This window comes from Carcharodon carcharias, chromosome 10, assembly GCF_017639515.1.
Source record: "Carcharodon carcharias isolate sCarCar2 chromosome 10, sCarCar2.pri, whole genome shotgun sequence".
In the NCBI taxonomy this organism is placed as follows: domain Eukaryota; kingdom Metazoa; phylum Chordata; class Chondrichthyes; order Lamniformes; family Lamnidae; genus Carcharodon; species Carcharodon carcharias.
Window position 1 is genome coordinate 5,613,575 of NC_054476.1, and position 21,528 is coordinate 5,635,102.

The window sequence follows — 21,528 nt, forward strand, 5'->3', positions numbered from 1 at the left end:
CATGTCCTAAAGGGCATAGGTGTTAGATAGGGTATGCAACCAACAAGCGGGAAAAATCTTCACATTGAGGATATGCTCCAGCGTGTTGTGTAACACCACCACTGTGTTAAATGGGATAGATTTCATACAGGTCTAGCAACTTAAAACTGGGCATTCGTGAAACACTGTGGGCCATTAGCATCAGCAGAAATGTATACAAACACAATCTGTAACCTCATGGCCCAACATATCCCCCACTTGGCCATTACCATTAAGCTGGGGTATCAACCCTGGTTCAATGAAGTGTGCAGAAGGGCATATCAGGAGCAGCTCTGAACATATATAAAAATGAGGTGACAACCTTGTGGAGTTACAACACAGAACTAGTTGCATGCCAAACAGCATGAGCAGCATGTGATAGACAGAGCTAAGCAATCCCACAGCTGATGGAACAGATCAAAACTCTGCAGTCTTGCCAAATCCAGTCATGAATGGTGGTTGACAGTTAAGCAACTCACTGGAGGAGGAGGCTCAACAAATATCCTCATCCTCAATGATGGGGGACCCCAGGAGATCAGTGCAAAAGATAAGACTGAAGAACTTGCAACAACGTTCAGCTAGAAATGCCTAGTAGATGATCCATCTCAGCCTCCTCCAGAGGTCCCCATAGATGCCAGTTTTGAGCCAATTCAATTCACTCCACATGATATCAAGAAATAGCTGAAGGCACTGGAAGCTACAAAGACAATGGGCTTTGTTATGGCACAGCAGCTGGAAAATTATAAGCCACTCAAATCCCAGATGGAAACTTGAAACAAATGCCACGACTGTTTTGCAATTTGTATTTTTATTTCGAGGTGCATGCCTTGAATGCGATAGTAATAAGTTGACTGAGTCTTACACAGTCTTTTACAAAACTAAATTAGACATTTATTAATAAAAGAAATAACTTTAAGCACATACATAGCAGGGAAATTTACAATGAATTCTCTTAGCTTCGGTTCATATAGGCAGCAGCTTGGTATTTCGAGGCTGGAGGCCTTTCACACATGTTAGATCTTGGAATGCCTTCTCCTTATACATAAACTCATCCTCTTTATACATGTTTCTCCCTTTTTAATGTAAGTCCCATTGTTCCAATGTGTCTTTGCACATGACCTTTTTAATAATAAAAACCTTTCTCTTTTGAAATTCAAACTATATTGGTTTATCCACAAATAAAATTTTCATTTACATCTCACGTTCTAAAACATCAGCCGTATTTACTTATTTAGCATTTCAAACCTAACTTCGCCTCTGATACATCAAAACCTTCGGACCAGCTGTCCTTAATTCAATTAAGTCCGCCACCCTCCCCACACATACACATAGACTATCCAGACCCCACTAGTCTTACTTTATAATAAATCCCAATAACATTATGAGAGCCATTATATTTTCATTATATTTCCCTTCCTTATTAAAAAATGAATTGTCATAATTTAAAAAGACGGCTTCATTTACTTAACACAACTTACATTATCTCCTATATTTATTACACTATTACATTACCAGATGCATGCATGAGTATAACAATACATATAACAAACCTTCGTATCAACATAAATCATTCCTGTCCAGGTTTTAAATGCCCAGTTTTCCCTTTCAGCTTCAGACTCTTGACAATGCATCTGCAATCAGATTTTCACATCAAGCCACATATATAATCTATAGGTTAAATGGTTGCAGTAATAAACTGCATCTGTATAGCCCTGCACTTTTGTCACAAAATTTGTCCAGAAACTTTAAAACTTTGTGCTCTATGTAAACAATTGTCTCTGATGAATTGTTTGCCACATTAATCTCTAAATGCTGCAATGCTAACACCAGATCCAAAGTCTCCTTTTTGGTCACTGAATATCTTCCCTATTGTATATTCAACGCTCGTGAAAAATACCTTATCGCTATCTCAATTCCAGTGTCATCTTCTTGTAACAGTACAGCCCCAATGCCTATAACACTTATGTCAATGGCCAACTTAAATTGCTTGGCATAATTGGGTACTGCCAAAAATGGTGTTGTAGGCAACACAGTTTTCAAACTGTCAAATGCCTTCTAACACCCCTGTGCCCATTGAAACATCTTGTTTTTTTTAATAGTTCAGTCAATGGAGCATCTATTTGGCTAAAATTTGGTACAAGCTTCTGGTAAAACCCACTCATGTCCACAAGTCTCAAAACTTCTTGTTTTGTTTAGGCACAGGGAAATCCACGATAGCTTTGATGCATCTTTTGGAGCAGCCCTACTGTGTCCACAAGTATGGCCTAGAGATGTAACTTGCGCTTTTGAAAATTCACTTTTAGCCAAGTTCCTCACCAAATTGGCTTCTTGTAATCAACAAAACAATTCTTCCAGGTGTTGTAAACGCTCCTCCCAAGTTCGTCTGAAAACTATCAAGCTGTCAATGTAAACAGCACAATTGCTTAGTCCTGCAGTTACTTTATTTGTCAGTCTTTGAAATGTTTTCACAGCAAATGGCATGACTTAAAACTGATACAGTCCATCTGGCATCACATAAGCCGACACTTCCTTTGCTTCCTCCAATAACTTGCCAATATTCTCTCAGCAAGTCAATCTCCGTGATAAATTCTGAGTGTCCCACTTTCTCAATGCAATCTTCCAGCTGCTGTATAAGATATGAATCCATTTTTGTCACTGCATTCACCTTTCGATAGTCCATGCAGTCTTTGTATTCCATTCAGTTTTGGTACCAGCACAATAGGTGAACTCCAGTTAGCGCAACTATATTCAATTATGTCATTTTGAAGCATGAATTAAATTTGATTCTGTATTGTGATAAATTTGCTGGATTTAATCTAAAAGGAGGTTGCCTTATCGAAGATGAAACTTCTACACATACATCATGTATAGCTAAATTTGTCCTCTCCAGCTTATTCCAACAAATAACTTTGTGTGACTGCAATAGCTTCTCCGAATCACTTTGACACTTGTCTGGAAGGTAACTCAATATTCGTTAAATAATTTACTTCACTCAGTTTCTTTTCAATCCTGTAAGGCCCACTAAACCTTGCTTTTATCAAGTCACCTAGTACTGGTAACAGAACTAGCACTTTCCCCCCAGCAACAAAACTATGAGCTGTAGCTTGCCTGTCTGCCTTCACTTTCATCACTTGTTGTGATATCTTTGAATATTTCCTAACTAACTCCCATGCTCTTTCCAATCTTTCTCTGAAGTTTGATACATAATCCAGGAGAGTAGTTTCTGAATTTTGACCCACCAATTTCTTATAAACCAATTTCAGTGATCCCCTTACCACATGACCATAAACAAGGAGAATCCCTAATAGCAAATAACAAGAATGGAACTACCCCATCCCAATCCTGTGAATAATACTGATCATACATCCTCATCTTAGTTTTTAAAGTTTGTTGTCATCTTTCCAAAGCCCCTTGTGACTCAGGATGGTAAACTGTTGACTTAAATTCTTTTATCTCCAAGCTATTAATTACTTCCTTAAACAGCTTTGACATGAAATTTGAACCCTGGTATGCTTGTACTTCTTTTGGTAAAGCATATCTTGTAAAAAAAAAAGCCAACTCTTCCACACATCCATTGTCAGTAAGTACTGATTTCCACTTTTAGTCTTAGAGAGCGGTTCTACAAAATCAATCATGACCCTAGTGAAAGGTTCTTCAAATGCTGGAATTGAATGAAAGGTGCCTGCTTAATCACTGCTTGTGGTTTCCCTATCACCTGACATGTGTGACATGTTCTACAGAATTTGACTACATTTTGTATTTTAGCTTGTGCCTTCCTAATTCCTTAATGTCCCCCCATTGGAACTCCATGAGCTATCCTCAGAATCTCATTTCTATATTCAAAATTTCTATGTAACAATCTGATGCACTTCCTTCCAGCTTTCATTTTCTGAAACATGATAAGGCCGCCTTTTTCTCATTAAAATACTATCCTTAAGATTATAACATTCTGGAATACATCCTGCCTCTGTTTCTGAGTAACCTGTCTGATATTGCTGTCTTACTTGCGTATCCTTTTTCTGTAACTCCACTAACTACCTTGAGCTAAACACCTCAGCTGCACTGTCCTCCAGTCTTTCTTCCTGAACAATCTTATCAAAAACAGTGCCAGCTCATTGGACTTCCACATCTTCTCTCTGCCTTTCAACTTCCTGTTCTTTTTTTTTTCCAACCTGTGAGCCTGCCATCTTGTTATCACACAATCTAGAAACAATTCAGTGTGCTCTCTCTACAGCACTCTTGTGGAAAATACTTCTACAAGCTGGTAAACTACTATAAGCATCACCCACATCTGGGATCCAGCTATATAATTGATTAATTATAAATTGAACCCCTGCAATGTGCAATTATTTTTGCTCACCCCAACAATCACCTCACCTGTTTTCCACTTACTCTATAAATTTACCTTCCACAATGGAATAGGTTTAGCATCTCCACGAACCCCACTAATTAACATCTGTTCCTGTAATACTTCATCTGAACAACAAATGTCACTATCCCACAACATTAAGGATTGACTATCCCCTGTGTCTCTTAAAAAGTTAACATATTTACCTACTCCGCCCTGTACACATGGAACGACTTCCATCTCACATAGAAAATTTTTAATTATTTCTACAACCTGCTCCTCAGAACTCACTTGGATAAATTCTGAACACATTTCTACTTCTTTACTTATCACCGATTCTTCCTGTTTTACCTGTACACAAACCATTGTCTTTTTCTTGTGCCTGAGCCTCAGAACCCACATTGCTTTTACTTCCAGAACTTTTCTATACCTCAATAATCCCACCAGATTTTTCCTGACACACTGGCAGTGTGTGTCCAACCTTATTACAATTAAAACACCTTGATTTTCAAGCGTCACTACTACCTTCAGCACTTTTCTTCTTATTCTGAGAAAAAAAACTTCCTGGGAATTTCCACCTACTCCTTCTCTTCCCTGACTACCCACCTTCCTTTCAGCTTCCCACTTTCTATCATTCTCTGGTTTAAAAGGGTGATGAAAGAAAGGTTTAGCTCGATGAACTAACTCATAATCGTCAACTATCTCTGCTGCACGTCTTACCGTTTCAACCCTCTGTTCCTCCACACGAGTTGTCATTACCAAAAAAATTGAGTATTTAAATTCTTTCAAAAGAATTATTTCTTTAAAAGCTGCATATGACATCTCAATCTTTAATGCCCATATCCACTGGTTAAAATTACTTTGTTTTGCTCTCTTAAATGCAATGTAAGTTTGCCCAGGTTGTTTTCTCACATTTCTAAATTTCTGCCTATATGCCTCAGGAACCAACTCAAAACAGCCTTTTATTTACCACATCATTGTTCACCAACATTTCTTCTGACAGTGAAGCATAAACCTCATGTGGTCTACCCACCAACCTGGATTGTAATAACAATGTCCAGTTTTCCTGTGGGAATTTCATCTGTTCAGCTATCTTCTCAAATGAAATAAAGAATGCTTCAGCATCTCTTTCTTCAAACTTTGGAAGAGCTTGTACAAATTTAAACATCTCCCCCTTGGTTCTGACCTGGAAATAAATCCTTCCACACCTTCTGGTGTCTTTTTTGTAAAGCTGCCAGCAGTTAAAGTAGGAATTCTCTCTCGCTTTATCTCTTTCCTGCCTTTCTAACCTCACCATTTATAACTCCCTTTGAAATGCCCTTTCTCTTTCCCTTTCTTTTGCTGTTGCATCTAGTTCCAATTTTTTTCATTTGCAACTGAAGTTGAGCCCATTCCAATGAAACATCCCTTGGAGAATTCAGTCTCTCGGGTATTCCTTCCAATTTTAAATACTGTGCTGTACCTTCAATTATCCTTGATTTTCTTACCCCTCCAGGTAATTTTAATTGTAACTTATCTTCCAATTCTATTAACTTAGCTTATTTGCCTTTTGTAAACCAACCAAATTTATAACTTCAACTCCAAGACAAGTCTTAGCAACTGCCGTATTGCAGTTTCACCACTTTTAAAAAAAACCTCACTCCAAACTCCTGAATTCAAAGTGTTTCTCCTCCTTGTAACCTTAAGATTCACAAACTCCAAACCAGCAAGGAATTTCAAATATATCCTGCAAAGAACACCCAATTTTGTTATGGGACAGCAGATGGTAAATGCTAAGCTATTAAAATCCCAGAGGGGCACTTGAAACAACTGCCACAACTGTTTTGTAATTTGTATTTTCATTTTGAGTAAATGTACACAAAAGGCAGGACAAACCCAACCCAGCCAATTACCACCCCACCAGTCTACTCTCCATCATCATTAAAGTGATGGAAGGGGTCATCAACAGTGCTATCAAGTGACACATGCTCAGCAATAACCTGCTCAATGACCTTTAGCTTGAATTCCGCCAGGGCCAATCAGTTCCTGACCTCTTTGCAGCCTTAGACCAAACATTGGCAAAAGAGCTGAACTCAAGAGGGGAGGTTAAAGTGTCTGCTCTTGACATCAAGGCAGCATCAAGGAACCTGAGCAAAACTGGAATGGGAATCGGGGGAAAAACTCTGCACTGGTTGGGGAACAAAGGAAGATGGTTGTGGTTGTTGGAGGTCAGTCATCTCAGCTCCAGGGCATCACTACAGGAGTTCCTCAGGGTAGTGTCCTCAGCCCAACCATCTTCTGTTGTTTCATCAACGACCTTCCTTCCATTATAAGGACAGAATTGGGGGCTGTTCACTGATAATTGCACAATGTTCAGCACCATTTGCTACACCTCAGATATTGAAGAAGTCCATGCCCAAATGCAGAAAGACCTAGACAACATTCAGGCTTGGGCAGTGAAGTGGCAAGTAATATTCATGCCACACAAGTGCCAGACAATGACCATCTCCAGCAAGAGAGAATCTAACTATCGCCCCTGGACATTCAATGGCATTACCATCACTGAATCCCCCACAATCAACATCCTTGGGGTTACCATTGACCAGAAACCTAACTGGACTAGCCGTATAAATACCGTGGCTACAAGAGCAGGTCAGAGGCTAGGAATCGTGCAATGACTAACTCACCTCCTGACTCCCCAAAGCCTGCCCACCATCCACAATGCACAAGTCAGGAGTGTGATGGAATACTCCCCACTTGCCTGGATGAGTGCAGCTTCAACAACACTCAAGAAGCTGGGCACCATCCAAGACAAAATGGCCAGCTCATCCAACACACCCAACATCTGCTCTCTCCACCACCAACAACGGCAGCAGTGTGTATAATCTACAAGATGTTCTGCAGCAACTTACCAAGGCTCCTTAGACAGCACCTCGACGTCTACCATCTAGAAGAACAAGGGCGGCAGATGCATGGGAACACCATCAGCTGCAAGTTCGCCTCCAAGCCACTCACCAACCTGACATGGAAACATATCACCATTCCTTCACTGTCGCTGGGTCAAAACCCTGGAACTCCCTTCCTAACGGCATTGTGCGTGTACCTAAACTACATGGACTGCAGCAGTCAAAGAAGGCAGCTCACCACCACCTTCTCAAGGGCAATTAAGGATGAACAATAAATGTTGGCCGAGCCAGTGATGCCCACATCCCATGAAAGAATTAAAACAAGTCATATATATTGTAAATAACTTTTTGTTTCTCTTCCTGCCTTTCGGTTTTCTAATTGTTCTCTCTTATTTCCTCAGTTGCTGTTTTCTCTTCGCATCTTGTGTCTGCCTGTTTCTCCAAAGTAGTTTTTTTTAAAACATGTTGAAGCCTTGTCTCTCTCATTCTTTTTTTCCAGCACTTTGCTTGATATTGAACAAATGCTCTGTCCCTGATCCCCTGTCAGTCTTTGCTTCATTGATTCCCTTCGCTATTACTGTCTGCTTCCTGGAGTTCCGTTTACTGCTGGCAAGATATAACTTCTGTGGATAATAATGTCCTATTGCAACAGTGTGTAAGCCATTTCTGTGTATGCCATTTGTGTTGGAGTCAAGGTTCTAGACTGAGCTACTTGAAATTATCTGGTTCAACTGGTAGCCATTAATCCTCAAATAAGCATTCTTAACAAACAATTTACTTAACAAGACCCTTACTTAAAATGGATTAACAACTGTGTTAAAATAGCACACCAAGTAATTTAATGAGAATGTCCAAGCAGGAAAGGTTGAGCAGTTTTCGTCTATACTCATTAGAGTTTAGAAGAATGGGAGGTTATCTTATGTAAACAAATCAGATTCTGAAGAGGCTTGACAAGGTAGATGCTGAGCGGCTCTTTCCCCTGGTGGGGCCACACAGTTTAAAAATAATTCACTTAAGCTGGAGATGAGGAGGGATTACTTCTTTCAGAGGATCATTAGTATTTGGAATTCTCTTCCCCAGCATGTAGTGGAGTCCGGGTCATTGAATATATTGAAGGCTGAGTTATACAGATTTTTGATCTACAATGTGGGCCAAGGGTTATGGGAAACAGGTAGGAAAGTGGAGTTGAGGCCACACATCAGATCAACAATGATCTTATTGAATGGTAGAGCAGCCACAAGGGGCTGAATGGCCTACTCCTGCTCCTATTTTCTATGTTTGTATGTGTACTACTGGAGGAAAGCAAATCAATATGATATATTAATTTAATGGCCTCTGGCTCATACTCCACAGTGTGATAAGTCGGGCAGTGATGGATAGGACTGGAGCCTAGTTGTTGTACACCTATAAGCTTTTATTTACAGGGACACTGATTACATAATGCCTACCACTAATCCAACAACCACGCTTTCAGCCTGTTTCTATATATATGAGCACAGCTGAATCCCCAGTTAATTCTCACCACCTGAATACAATTAACCACTCAATTAACACACAATTAAAATACAGTGCAGAAATGCTTAATGTTCAAAGGCTATGGGATTGAAAATTATTATAATATTAACAACGAACAGGTTTGTTACACTTGCAGCTTGTTAGAATGAATTACCCATCTCAATTAGACATCTGTGAATTGTACCTTAAGTCTCAACATTGTCCAACTGATTGTTCCTGATGTCAGATAATGTCATGAATGCCTTTGACCCTTTCCAAGGGTAGCAACTCACCAAGGCTGCTTACACAGCACCTTCCAAACTCACAACCATTAACATCTAGAAGGACAAGGGCAGCAGGCACATGGGAACATCACCAACTGGAAGTTCCCCTCCAAGCCACTCACCATCCTGACTTGGAAATATATCGCTGTTCCTTCACTGTCGCTGGGTCAACATCCTGGAACTCCCTCCCTAACAGCACGGTGGGTGTACCTACACCACATGGACTGCAGCGGTTCAAGAAGGCAGCTCACCACCACCTTCTCAAAGGCAATTAGGGATGGTCAATACTTGATGGCCTAGCCAGTGATGTCCGCATCCCATGAATGAATGAAAAAAAATGAGAATGTAATCACCCACTGATTGTTATCACTATAGGACATGAAGGTATCAGAGAAGGAGCAGAAAAGAGCCACGAGAATGGTTCCTGGGATGAGGCACAAGAATTATATACTAAGATAAAAGCAAAATACAGCGGATGCTGGAAATCTAGAACAAAAACAAAAATACCTGGAAAAACTCAGCCGGTCAGACAGCATCTGCGGAGAGGGATACAGTTAACGTTTCGAGTCCGAATGACTCTCCATCAGAACTGTTCTGATGGAGAGTCATTTGGACTCGAAACGTTAACAAGAATTATATACCTGGATTCAAGAATCTGGGGCTCATCTCCTTTGGTGATGAGAAGGTTGAGAAGGTTTGATAGAGATGTTAAAAATCCTGAGGGGTCTGGGCAGAATGCATTGGAAGAAACTGTTCCCATTGACAGAAGGGTTGAGAGGACACAGGCTTAAGGGGTTTGACAAAAGTAGCAATGATGACATGAGGAGAAACTTTTTTTAAGCAGCAAGTGATTAAGGTCTGGAACGCACTGCCTCAGAGTATGGTGAAGGCAGATTCAATCATGGCTTTCAAAGGAGAATTGGATTATTATCTGAAGATGAAAAGTTTGCAACGCTATGGGGAAAAGTGGGGGAGTTGCTTTTACAGAGAGGTAGCACAGACACAAAGGGTCAAATGGCCTCCTTCTTGTTGTAACCATTCTATGATTCCATGATGAAATGCTGATACTTTTCGGCATAGATGCAATTCCCAAATGAGTGTTATGACAACCACTTGACCTCAAAGAAATCAATTAGCAACCACTAAAACTAAAAATGCCTTACATTTTATATAGCACCTTTCACAAGATCAGCATGTGCCGAAGCACCTTACAGCCATTAAAGTGCAATCACAGTATCAATGTGAGACATTTTGGGGAGATGGAGGTACAGTGGTTAAGTCACTAGACTAGTAATGAAAGGCTCAGGCTAATGCTGTGGGAATACAAGTTCAAATGTCATTTAGCGAAGGGAATCTGCTGTCCTTGGCTGGTCTGGCCTGCATGTGACCCCAGATCCACAGCAATGTGGTTGACTCTTAAATGCCCTCTGAAATGGCCTAGCAAGCCACTCAGTTGTATCAAACTGCTAGAAAGTCTCAAAAAGGAATGAAACCGGACGGACCACCCTGCATCAAACTGGGCACTGGAAGCACCAATGAAAACTCGGGCCCTAAAGCATATAGCAGCTAGACTGCATCTGTGGCAGGTGGTGAGGGAACAAACAAGAGGGAAAAACATAATTAACCTCATCCTCACCAACCAAACTTCTGCAGAAGCACCTGTCCATGACAGTATCGGTTGGAGTGACCACCACACATTCATTGTGGAGACGAAGTCCCACCTTCACATTGAGGATACCCTCCAATGTGTTTTGTGGCACCATGCTAAATGGGATAGATTTCGAACAGATCTAGCAATTCAAGACTGGGCATCCATGAGGGGCTGTGGGCCATCAGCAGCAGAATTGTACTTGAACACAATCTGTAACCTCATGGCCCGGCATATCTCTACCATTACCGTCAAGCCAGAGAATCAACACTGGTTCAATGAAGAGTACAGGAGGACATGCCAGGAGCAGCACAAGGCATACCTAAAGATGAGGTGTTAACCTGGTGAAGCTATAACACAGGACTACTTGCATGTCAAACAGCATAAGGAGCTAGTGATAGACAGAGCTAAGCGATCCCAAAACCAATGGATCAGATCTAAGCTCTGCAGTGCTGCCACATCCAGTCATGAATGGTGGTGGACAATTAAACTAAATGGAGGAGAAAGCTCCACAAATATCCAAATCCTCAATAATGGAGGAGCCTAGCACATCAGTGCAAAAGATAAGGCTGAAGCATTTGCTACAATCTTCAGCCAGAAGTGCCGAGTGGATGATCCATCTTGGCCTCCTTCAGAGGTCCCCAGCATCTCGGATGCCAGTCTTCAGCCAATTCAATTCACTCCAATGATATCAAGAAACGGCTGAAGGCACTAGATAGTGCAAAGGCTAAGGGCCCTGACAACATTCTGGCAATAGTGCTGAAAACTTGTGCTCCAGAACTTGCCACGCCCCTAGCCAAGATGTCCCAGTACAGCTACAACACTCGCATCTACGTGGCTATGTGGAAAATTGTCCAGGTATGTACTGTACACAAAAAGCAGGACAAATCCAACCCAGACAATTACCATCAGTCTACTTTCGATCATCAGTAAAGTGATGGAAGAGGTCATCAACAGTGCTATCATGCAGCACTTGACACTCAGCTCCTGACCTCATTACAGCCTTGGTTCAAACATGGACAAAAGAGCTGAGCTCCCGAGACGAGGTGAGAGTGACTGCCCTTGACATCAAGGCAGCATTTGACCGAGTGTGGCATCAAGGGGCCCGAGCAAAACTGGAGTCAATGGGAATCCAGGGGAAAACTCTCCACTGGTTGCAGTCATACCTAGCACAAAGGAAGATGGTTGTGGTTCTTGGAGGCCAGTCATCTCAGCTCCAGGACATCACTGCAGGAGTTCCTCAGGGTAGTGTCCTTGGCCCAACCATCTTCAGCTGCTTCATCAATGATCTTCCTTCCATCATAAGGTCAGAAGTGGGGATGTTTGGTGATGATTGTGCAATGTTCAGCACCATTTGTGACTCTTCAGATACTGAAGCAGTCCATGTCCAAATGCAGCAAGACCTGGACAATATCCAGGCTTGGGCTGACAAGTGGCAAGTAACATTCACGCCACACAAGTGTCAGACAGTGACTATCTCCAACAAGAGAGAATCTAACCATCGCCCCTTGATGTTCAATGGTATTGCCATCACTGAATCCCTCACTATAAACATCCTGGGGGGTTACCATTGACCAGAAACTGAACTGGACTAGCCATATAAATACTGTGGCTACAAGAGCAGGTCAGAGGCTAGGAATCCTGCGACGAGTAACTCACATCCTGACTCCCCAAAGCCTGTCCACCAACTACAAGGCACAAGTTAGGAGTGTGATGGCTTACTCCCCACTTGCCTGGATCAGTGCAGCACCCACAACACTCAAGAAGCTTGACAGCGTCCAGGACAAAGCAGCCCCGCTTGGTCAGCATCACATCCACAGATGGTCACTCCCTCCATCACTGATGCACAGTAGCAGATGTGTGTACCATCTACAAGATGCACTGCAGGAACTCACCAAGGCTCCTTGGACAGCACCTTCCAAACCCATGACCACTACCATCTAGAAGGAAAAGGGCAGAGGTAAATGGGAACACCACCACCTGGAAGTTCCCCTCCAAGTCGCACCATCCTGACTTGGAAATATATCGCCGTTCCTTCACTGTTGCTGGATCAAAATTCTGGAACTCCCTTCCTAACAGCACTGTGGGTGTACCTACATCACAGGGGCTACACCGGGTCAAGAAGGCAGCTCACCACCACCTTCTCAAAGACAATTAGGGACTGGCAATAAATGTTGGCCCAGCCAATGAAGTCCACATCCCGGGCACAGCAGCTGGTGGAATTTAAATTCAACTAATAAAGTCTGGTATTGAGAGCTGGTCTCAGCAAGGTTGCCCATGAAACTATCACTGATTGCTGTAAAACTCATCTGCATCACTAGGGAAGGAAATCTGCCATCCTTACCTGGTCTGCCCTCCATGTGACTCCGGGCCCACAGCAATGTGACTGACTCTGAACTGTCACCTGAAATGGCCCAGCAAGTCACTCAGTTTAAGGGCAATTAATAATGGGCAAAAATTGCTGGCCTTAACCCAGCAATGCCCACAACCCATGAAAGAATCAAGCAAAATAAAAATCAGCAGCCATTTTGACACAGCAAACTCCCACAAATAGCAATGAGATAGGCACCAGATAATCTGCTTTTCCGTGATGTTAGTTGAGGTATAAGTGTTGGCCAAGATACTGTGGGAAACTTTCCTTCACGTCTGAAATCAGTGCCATGGGATCTTTTACACACACCTGTGAGGGCAGACAGGGCATTGGTTTGATTGATATCTCATCCTCTCATCCAACCTCTAACTGTGCTGCACTCCCACAGTACAGTATCATCCTTGGACAAGCACAACATCAATCTGCAATCTTTTGAGGCAAGAGTGCAACCATTAATGCTTTTGAAGTTACACAGCTGAAAGTACAGATGCTGCAATAATTGACAAGTTGCAGACATCTTCATCAGATAAACAAACTCAGGTGATGTGTCAATAATATTTGTGCCTTGTGCCGTGAGGAGCAGGCAAGGCCCATTTTGAGCTCTCTTGTGTTCCTAGGAAATCACTGCATTCAAAAAGGACCCCAGACTGGCTTCCCCAAAATCAAACCGAGATTTCACCTTTTGAAAATGAAAACAATCAAAATACCGTGAGTAGCCTCTGATTCACACAGTGTTGATATCAAGCTGGAGGATTAATGGACTGCTGAGTTTTAGAAGCTGATGAAACCTAGCAACATGAAAAATACATTCAAAAGCAAAATACTGCAGATTCTGGAAAATTAAAATACAAACACAAACTTTTGAAAATGCTCAGCAGGTCTGGCAGCATTTATGGAGAGGGAAACACAGTTAACCTTACAGGCTGTGACTCCCAAAGGTCATTGACCTGAAAAGTTAACTCTGTTTCCCTCTCCACAGATGCTGTCAGACTCACTGAGCATTTCCAGCAATTTCTGTTCTTATGCAAAATAAGTTGTGACACTTGAGCTTTTCACTGTGTAAGTTATGGACACAGATTTCAAAACCTAACTGACCCGGGGGATCTCTCTCATATTTGTCACAAGAAAGTTTTAATAAGCTCCATTCATTCAGGTTAGCACATGTGTAGAAGGGGTAGTAATCTAACCAACGACAGGAATGGAGCATGTGTGCTCTTTTGCTTACATTCCTAAAGTTGTTCCTAGGAGACTATGTGAAGAGCGACTTTAATGTATCAGCCTGTCAATGGCTCAGAGATCTGCAGATCTGTCAATGGCTTCATGATTCATTTGCATGCTATGTTCATTTTCATTTAAAACTTTGCCAGTTTTAGTTCCAGCTTCATCCCTTTCCATAAAAAAAACAAACAAGTAACAAATTGCATACAAGGACATTACCGGACATGCATAGTGTGCTTCATGGCAAATCACAGCACTGCTTTGACTCAGATGAAAGGCAAGATCTTAGCCCTGCATGCTGCTGCGCAAAAGATGAGCGTTGCCATCTCTAGAAATTTTAGCATCGGCCAGGCTGCCCATCACAGCCTGTGAGTTGTATTATTTCTTATTCACAGTAAGTATAGGGGTTTATCCACTGTGTCAGTACGCACATGGTCATGCCTGTTGAAAGCCGCACTCATTTACAAAAATAACAGTACACAACAGAAAGTAATTCTGCTTTGCGAAGCAAAGGCTACACAAAATTGCATCTTAGAATACAATTTAAAATGCTTTCCAGCTAAAATTGGAATGATTAGAAGGGGGAGTCAGTTCTATCCATGCATAAACAATTTGACAATACGCGTGCACATCCAATTTTTCTAGACTGTTGAAATACTTCTAAAATATCCTCATTATCCATCTTCTAGTGTTCACTTACAACAAGATACTCGCATATTGCAGGACTACAGCTGGCTTGTGTGAAACTATAAAAACAAACATAGACAGTACTCAAAATCTCCTTGAATAAGCTTTCTATCAATCCAAAATAATTGCCACTTATATGTGGTGGTATGAGATTCACAGTGATCCTCAGTAACTCCACTGTTGGCTTCACAGAAACGGTATCAAACTGTTCTGGCTCACTGGGACAGTCAGCTCCCAACTCAATGGTATGAAATTGCCCTATTTGCGTGGATCTTTTCTTATTCAATCATGGGATGTCAACATCATTGGCAAGGCTAGCATTTGTCGCCACCCCTAATTGCCCTTGAGAAACTGGCTGGGATCCCTCATCTTAAACTGCTGCAGTCCATCTGGTGTATGTACATACTGAGTGCTACTGGAGAGGGAGCTCCAGGATTTTGACCCAGTGATATAGTTCCAAGTCAGGATGGTGTGTGATTTGGGGTGAAAGTTGCAGATGGTAGTATTCCCATGCATCTGCTGCCTTTGTTCTTCTAACTGGTAGAGGTCACATCCTTGGAATGTGATGTTGAAGGAGCTCTGGTGAACTGCTGCAGTACGTTTTGTAGATGCAGTCATATTGATGGAATGAATTTTTAACGTGGTGAACAGGTTGTCAGTCAAACAGGCTGCTTTATCCTAAAAATAACTGGAAAATTATTCCATCACGTCGCTGACTTGTGCCTTGTAGAAGGGGGACAGGCTTCGAGGAGTCAGAAGGTGAGTTATTTTTTGCAGAATTCCCAGCCTTATAGATGCTTTTGTTGCCACAGCAATTAGGTGGCTACTTCAGTTCAGTTTCTGGTCAATAGTAACCCCCAGAATTTTGATAGTGTGAGAGTCATCGATGGTAATGCAGTTGAACATCAAGGAGAGGTGGTTAGATCCTCTTTTATTGGGGATGGTCATTGCCTGGCACTTGTGTGGCACGAATGTTACTTGCCACTTCTCAGCCCAAGCCTGAGTACTGTCCATGTCTTGTTGCATGCAGGCATGAGCTGCTTCAGTATCTGAGTACTTATGGATGGCCCAGAAAAACTGTGCAATCATCAACGAACATTCCCACTTCTGATCTTATGATCGAGGGAAGGTCAGTGATGAAGCAGTTGAATGTGGCTGGGCCTAGAACACATCTGGAATAATGTACTGCAACACACTGTACAGCTTAGTCTTCCCACAGAGCATTATTTATAACATTTTTGCTTATTAAGTAATGGCTTATTCAGTACAAATAGATGTTTTCCCTGATTAGCTGTTCAATTCACTTTTGTTAGAATGCCTCCTAGTTTTAACAATGCGTATTTTAACAGTTTTCATTGTGGATGATTTGAAAAAAAAAGTAAAAAAAATTCAACTAATGCATAAAGGACTAAGAGCAAATTAAGCAGTAAAAAGATAGTTACAGCACATTGAAGAAAAATGTACTAATCGAACACTAAAAAAGTAATTTTCATTTGAAAATGTTTCCAGGAGAACGAATGGTGCCAATAATAGTCCACAGTGTCATCATTACTGATAAATTCTAATTGTTGTCCTTCTCTTTCATGTTTTAATGCCATTACAATGCACACGAGAGGGCAAGGAACATCTGTGACACATTCCACGATTTTCAATAATCTCTTCCATGGACGACTATCTTTTCTGACTAAATACTGTGGGGTGTATACGTACCAGAAGCATCCGCTGTTTCTGTAGGAATAGCTGACAGCTCTCAACATTTTATGGCCGGAATTTTACAGCCCCACTGCCGCATTTCTCCCCTCGCCGGATGTGGACAGCCAATTAAATCTCCATTCAGATTGGTGGGACTTGTAATATCCCGCTGGGTGGGAGGGACCGTAAAATCCTGGCCTATGATCCAGTTACTGATTTGCAACTTCGGTCTCACTGGCTAGCAGATTGAAGCCTTGCCAAGCTGCCTAATTTCCCTTACAGTCTGCTCCTACCCTTCTTTCCAAATACATTTTGCTCATACAGTTAACATGGCATTAAGCATCAATAAAGAAAATGGACTGTTTCTACTAGTACTGATAATGCTGATTTAGTCCCCCTGCCATTAGTGTTGCCAGCCCTCCAGGATTGGCCTGGAGTCCCCAGGAATTGAAAGTCAGTGTCCAGGACACAGCTCCATGCAGCCCTGGAGAAATGTCATAGGGATATTAAAAGGTTGATTTTCTGTCATCTTCTTTGAACATTTCTCTTTACCAGAAAAGCAAATATCGAAAATGGTAGAAAAAAAGACTACCTGGCTAAGAGTCAATCATCATCCACTTGGGTAATGAGTCCTTTTGCTTTTCAGTTGACATTGGAAGGCAATACGTCATAAGAATGGGTGTGTTGGCCAACAGATGGCAAGAGCATGGGGGGGCAAGTCATGTGATGAAACCTCCAGGAATGCATTTATCACAGTTGGCAACCCTTCCCACCATACCACTGTCAACGTTTGCCTTATTGTAAGAGTAAGGCTGGCAGTTATGAGAATATAAGCCAATACACAGATATCATAGCTTTATTTGATGCCCCTCCTAAGATCTCCATGTGCTCAATGATCATTTTATGATTATGCCTTTGTTAAGCATTTTTGTATGGTATACGGGCTATAGAAATGTAAGATGTTGCTGTTTAATATTCTTGAGATGTTAATATTTGAATTAACTTATGTGTCACAAGTGATGGAAGACATATCAACAACCCCCAGTATATTTCAAACTTGGGTCCTTTCCCACCAGATGAAAATAAATAAAGTAAAAACACAACGCCACTCCAAAGGATATCAAAGCATATTTTTGGTTCAGTTAGCACCTCGCTTTACCTCTAGTCACAATGGCAACCATGCATCTTACACTTACCATGACAATACTGCAATACTATTAGAAAACATGTTCATGTTTTTCTTGCAAAGGGAGGGGTGGCACCAAAAAGTGACAATATGCTAATGTTTGCTGATGTATTTGCATCCTATTCATATTCATGATTAGGAGTTTACTAAGTTAATGGGGGCAGTGTTCAGAGTTTATTTTTCCATGGAATTAAATCACTTTGGCCTTGAAATTATGCTGATGGAGATTAACATATGCATATTTATTCAGTTTGACTGAACGTTGTCTCTCTGTTATTTTAGTTAGAGTATGAACCCATTTTAAATGGGTTGATGCCTCAACTGAAACACGGGAGAAACTTGAGACCAGCTCATGACACTACCACTTACAAGTATCCTGTGGCATAAAAAAACTTGTGGATCATTCTGGAGTTTTTATTTATTTAGCCTGGAAGGGAGTTTGGTTTAATTTGGATAAGGTCAGATTCAACCAACAATGGGTAACTCTCAGAGACAAGTAATCAATTTAACATGCAGTCTCTGAGTCCCTGATGGAATATCAGATAGGCCAGTCATTAAATCTCCTATAATCGGTTTACTTTCACATCAGCTGAGGTAATGGCAAGTCATTGAATGCATCTTTATGCTGGAATGGGTTTTTGTTCACACTAACCAATAAGGAATTCAGCTAAACAGGTACACAGCTGCTGGTGCCTTCCTCATGAAGGGTGGCCCTTTGCACGACAACTAATAACTTCAATTGACATTCTTTTGGGGGAGGGTGGACAGCCAGAGGTTGTGGTCCACATTGGGACTAATGGCATAGGCAGCTGAGGTGTATTACACCTTTAGGAGAATGTGAGCAGATTGACAATGGGCAGAAAAAGGGATGAGGTCCTGAAAGCAGGTTTTAGGGAGTTAGGAAGGGAATTAAAAAAACAAGACCTCAAGGGCAGTAATCTCAGGATTACTTCCAGTGCCACATGCTGGTGAACATAAGAACAGGAAGATTCAGCAGTTCAACACGTGGCTGGAGAAAGGGAGCGGAAGGGAGGGCTTTAGATTTCTGAAGCATTGGGATCAGTTCTGGGGCAGGACGGGTTGCACCTTAACAGGACTGGGTTTAGTGCCCTCGCGGGGAGGTTTGCTAGTGCTGTTGGGAAGGGTTTAAACTAGATTGGCAGGGGGATGGGAACCTCGGGGGAAATTAAGAGTGCAGAGGAGAAAAATTGGCAGTGGGAAGTAGTGAAGTATCAACTGATAATGAGGATATATCAGAGAGTTGCATCAAGGTAGATAAAATACTAAGAGAGTTTGATGGAATTAGAGTAGGCAATGGTAAATCATGAGATAGGGTCAGAATAAGCAGGAAAGTAAAAAAAGCCTAAATCAGGGTTAATGTGCAGATATGTCAATGCACCGAGTATGATTAATAAGATTGTTGAGCTGCAGGAACAGGTTGACAAATGGAATTATGATATTATTGCTCTGACAGACACCTGGCTCAAAGAAAGGCAGGACTGGATGTTAAATATTCCTGGGTACAAGGTGTCTCAGAGAGGCAGGAAAGGAAGAAAAGTTGGGCGAGTGGCAATATTGGTTAAAAATGGCATTACAGTACAGTTCCAGAGGGGTCAAGGACAGAATCTCTTTGGCTAAAGGTAAGGACTAAAAAAGGTGCAATAAAATTGATTGGTGTAGTATACAGACTGCCAACTAGTGGAAGGGATGTGGAGAAACGAATTTTCAAAGAAATTACAGAGATATGAAAGAGTTACAGAGTAATCATAATGGGGGACTTCAATTATCCAAATACAGACTGGGATAGGAATAGTACAAAGGGACAAGAAGGGCGAGAGTTCCTGGAATGTGTTCAAGATAATTTTCTACAGCAGAGCAGGGATAATTAATTGGGCGGAAGCCAAATTCGCTGGGATGAGAATCCATCAGAATCAAGTGAGCTGGAATCAAATGTTAGCAGAAAAGACAGTGGCCAGGACTTTTCCATCGGTGAGTTGGGGGCAGGGAATCCCTGGCGTCATCCCGCCCCATTCAAATATTCAGGAAGACAGGGGGACAACGAAATCAGCTGTCCACCCGCCGACCTGTCGATGGCCAATTGAGGACATTGATCGGGTAGTTAAACCAATTAAAGGCCCTGTCCGTCCAACCTTAAGGCCAGCGGGCAGACCAGGAGCCCCAGCAGGCAATAGAAAACACATGAAACCTCATCCACTGGCGGGATGAGGTTACATGTCTGTTTTCAAAAAGTTTAATAAAGTTCCTGTGCTTTTTATTAACATGTCCCATTGTATGTGACATTGTCACGTGAGGGGGACATGTTAATATTTTTTTATTTTTCTATTTTTCATGTTTGTAAAGCTTTCAGCGATCTCCCTGAGGCAGCACTTAGCCTCAGGGAGATGTGTGCTCTTTTGCATGCATGCATGCATGAAAGAGTACACTCTTGACAGTTGGCGAATCCCTCCCCCACCCCCGCACTGGAAGTGCATAGCGCTTCCCATTGGGCAGCCCGCTGGGCGGGCCTTAATTGGCCCGCCCACTTAAAATGGCGGCGGAGCCCGCTTTGGTGGCGGCGATCGGCTGCTCGCCCCCCGCCGAGCCGATCGAGCCCGCCCATCCATCAAGGGCAAAATTCTGCCCAGTGTCTGAACAATGGACCACCTTCAAAGAAACAGCATTACAGGCAACATCGAGGTACATTCCCTTGAAGGGGAAAAGTAGGATAATTAAATCCAGAGCGCCCTGGATGACAAGAGAGATAGAGGTAGAGATAAAAAGGAAAAAGTGTGTGTACGACAGATTTCAGGTTAAAAATACAGTGGAAAATCAGGCTGAATAGAAAAGGACCAGAGGGGAAGTGAAGAAACTAATAAGAAAAGCAAGGAGAGAGCATGAAAAAAGACTGGCAGCGAACCTAAAAGGGAATCCCATGACCTTCTATAAGCATGTAAATAATAATAGGGCAGTAAAAGAAAGAGTTGGATCAATTAGGGACAAAAAAGGGGACTTGCATGTGGAGGCTAGATAAATAGTGGAGATGTTGAACAAATACTTTGCATCTGTCTTTACAAAGGAAGAACTTGTTACCCAGACCAAGGTCAGAGAGGAGGGTACTGTTGTCCTCGTACTAATCGAGAGGAAGGAGATGTTGGTAAGGCTATCTTTACTTAAGATTGATAAGGTACCAGGACCAAGGGTACTGAGGGAAATGAGAGTGGAAATTGCAGAGGCACTAATGAAAATCAGACACAGGGGAGGTGCCAGAGGACTGGAGAATTGCAAATGTTACACCCTTGTTTAAAAAGGGGCACAAAGATAAAGCTGGCAACTACTGGCCAGTCAGTTTGACCTCAGTGGTAGGGAAACTTCCAGAAACTATAGTACAGGATAAAATTAATAATCACTTAGACAAGTGCAGGATAATTAAGGAAAGCCAGCATGGGGTCATCAAGGGAAAATCATGTTTAACTAACTTGCTGGAGTTTTGTGAGGAGGTAACAGAGAAGGTTGACTAAGGAAACACTGTTGACGTAGCATATGTGGATTTTCAAAAGGCATTTGATATGGTGGCACACAACAGACTTGTGAGCAAAATTCTAGGTTGTGGAATAAAAGGGGAAGTAGACATTTGGTTAAGGAATTGGCTGAGTAACAAGAAACGAAGAATAGTGACAAATGGATGTTTTTCAGATTG